This window comes from Rhagoletis pomonella, unplaced genomic scaffold, assembly GCF_013731165.1.
Source record: "Rhagoletis pomonella isolate Grant_MI unplaced genomic scaffold, Rhpom_1.0 Rhpom_scaffold_00002, whole genome shotgun sequence".
In the NCBI taxonomy this organism is placed as follows: domain Eukaryota; kingdom Metazoa; phylum Arthropoda; class Insecta; order Diptera; family Tephritidae; genus Rhagoletis; species Rhagoletis pomonella.
Window position 1 is genome coordinate 2460556 of NW_023458556.1, and position 3322 is coordinate 2463877.

The following is a 3322-nucleotide window of genomic DNA, read 5'->3' on the forward strand; positions in this document are numbered from 1 at the left end:
CCTGAGCAGCTCAACACAAACAAACACCACAGCACCACAACACACCAAAACAATAGACCACACTACAACCACGAAAGACCACACAGCACACACAACCGCACCACCAACCACATGCCGCCGCCAACAACTCGTGGTTCATCCTACAATCTGCACGTTATGTCAGACCAGGATATTCCGTAATGTGACATCAGTTCAGTCAAGTGCAACACCTGCCTTGGCTGGTGCCACTTTAGGGCATGTTCATGTCTGCGCACCACGCGAGATTGGACGAGGAACTTCGAGGGCCCGTGTTGCGCCACTCGATCGCAAAACCCCCACCCCCCACCCACTACCACCACAGGGCGGCAACCTCCACAGCAGTGCGGCAAGGTCGCACACATCCCTTACACCCCACATAACAACACGTCTCCCGAACCACATGAAGCCCCTTCAATTTAACTGTAAGGGACTTCAGAGCAAGATCGAGGAGATAACCGTCTTTATGGGAAGGCATGGTATATTGATAGCTGCGGTCCAAGAGACGAAGTTGCACAGCAATTCAACATTGTTGAATTGTGCGGGATACAACGTGCACCGTCGAGATCGCGAGCGAGATAATGGTGGTGGCTTAGCGTTCATCACGCACCCCACCGTGCAGTGAAAACTAAAAACACTACTGTTTTACTTTTACATTTCAAAGCTCCCTCAACCACCAGAGGGAATCTCGATTGTCTCTTGATAACTTGTGTTCGAAAGTAAACGGGTATCTCTCCGAGCCTTCTCGCTTCTTCCCCTGCTTTCTTTCTCTGCGCACGAAACCGCTATTGTCAACAAAGTATAGAGCCGCAACAAGGCCTCAAGTCGCTAGCCGGCAGTACTTGGGGCAAATACAAACAAACGTTGCTGGCAACATGCAAGGCAATAGGCCGGACGGTTTTAAATTACGCAGTACCAGTGTGGTCGCCGGGGACTAGTAGGACGCAGTGGATGGAGTTGCAGACGACGCAAAATACCGCACTACGGATAGCGACTGGATGCCTTCTGATGTCGCCAGAATACCACCTGCGCAACGAGGCGAAATTGCTCCCGATTAAGGAGCACAACACCACGCTCTGCAAGCAGTTTCTTGTTGGGAGCCATAGACGTGGTCACCCAAATAGGCAACTGCTTGCAGAAGAGCCCTCGTCCGGGCACGTCAGGAGGCATCTCTATGAACTGACGGATGAAGGCCAGAGGTTCATTAAACAACCTCTGGACCCGTCAGCTTATCGACAGGCCTTGTGGACTCCAGACCGGTGAATGCCGTTATAGGCGCACAACCATCGGACATTGACGGGACGGAGCTTCATCTGACTCGGGAGACCAGAACCACAATAGCCCAACATCGCTACTGCAGCAGGTTAAACCCATACCTGAGCAACAACAACAACAAAAACAAGCGAAATAATAGCTGTCATAATATTAGGAGAAGGCCAAAGCTGTCCAGTGGTCACGGGAACTCTGCGTAATAGCGTAGGCCGAAAATCCGTTTTTTAGAATTTTGATTGGTAATAGCAAAAATATGGTTCATTATGCTCTAAAAACAATCTGTGTGATAGGTGATTTTTGGTCAATATCTTAGGCTCGCCCAAGTCCATAGCTGAAGTACTAAAAAAGAAATTTCTAAGCTTACTTCGATTCTCTACAAAAAAGGTCCATATCCCAAGTTATGTAGGACTAATACTTTCGAAGCTACGTGCAATTTTATAAAAAAAAAGTATTAATAATGTATTTATTGATTTTTATTTTATAATTGAACTTTGATGGATTTGGGCGAGCCAAAGATATTGACCAAAAATGTTCATCTTTCACACAGATTGTTTTTAGAGCATAATGGACCATTTTTTTGCTATTACAAATCAAGAGAGAGTACTCAAATATTTTAACCAAAACAATTAGGAGGTCAAGAAAACTTAAACGGATAATTTTAGAATCTTCTCTGTGGAGTTTGTTTCAAGGCCTCTCAAAAGATGGAAGGACAGTCGCTCTGCTTGGATTCCTTCACCCAAAACTAGAGTTCGAACCAAGAGAGACCAGAAGGTCGCCGTCGAATTGAAGGTTTGTTTTTTTTACCTGGAAATCTGTCCGTTGGGTGATCGGTTCTTTCGATACGGATGGAATCCGAGGAGCTTCTACTGCCCAGGCATCATGAGGAACAGTTTTGCTTCGCAGAAGAGACTACTCGCTAGCAAAATCGTTTAAGCCAATAAGTTTAGCTTCTTCTGCGCTTAAAGCAATGGAGAATATTATAGACAACCACATCAGAACGAATTCTCTGAAGCGAGCTCCGTTGCATCTAAGCCAGCAATGATATAGCGCAGGAAGGTTCACGGGCACTGCTCTCCACCAGCTTCGGATATCCGGATAAAATGTACATTCAATAATAAATATATAGTTGGATAGCAGCCCGACTTAAAACCAGAGAATCCCCCTTGCCTTGTTAGAGTTTATAGAAGATATTAAGAATCGTCACAGGCATTCTTACAAGGTTACTTGCACAAACTAGGTATTTAGTCAAACGATCTCTGCTGCTACTTTGGCTCAACCAAAGAAACTCCTTTGCATCTTCTAGACTAATATCCGATGCTTTTTTTTAGGAGACGCGAGAGAAGTCTTGGTCTAATGTAACCACAGTAGGCGCAGAATCAATCCCTGTTCCCTAAAGCTTTTCCAAAGTTTTTAGAGGCCTTAGGCTTAACAGAAACATTGTGAAGAGCATTTGTCACATTAGATCCTAGATTGTAGTGCATACCTCATATTTATAGCTTTATACATATCTAGGCTGAGTAAAACCAAAGATTTAAAATTACTTTTTCATGGTTTATTTTATAGAGATTTTCAAGCTATAATGCAGATGGCGGCACTATTACCAATGTAAGATTGTGTGGAAGATTTTCATGTGGCATATTAAAATAAGACATATTTTATTTATTTCGCAGATACCAGTGAACTATAGACCGGATCCGGCATTGCTGACACAGCCCAGCTTTAACCAAAAAAGTTTTACCAATCGTCAAAATGTCGACGATAGTTTAGAGATCCAAATGCTGTTAGCTTCACACGAGCAAATTTATCAAGAGCTAAGCAATAGACATGCAACCCTACAACTAATACGAAATTCCACAAGGTACCAGAGAGCAACTTGATTTGCCTTTCATCGACCATTCAAATCATTCGTCTTCCTTGCATTAATCGAAAATTACATGATTACTTATAATTTTTTTTTTAGGTCTCACGATATTATCGGCGCTTTAAAACAAGCTATAAAGACAGGTCGAACTGTGTTTGTTGATCTTTTAGGCGC

At 43.6% G+C, this 3322-nt stretch overlaps 1 protein-coding gene across 2 annotated transcripts in view; it reads right to left on the bottom strand.

Moving 5' to 3' along the window:
- LOC118732427 (katanin p80 WD40 repeat-containing subunit B1) overlaps positions 1-3322 on the bottom strand; it is a 32638-nt gene that overhangs the window by 851 nt on the left and 28465 nt on the right. The gene's annotated exons all lie outside the window — the stretch shown is intronic.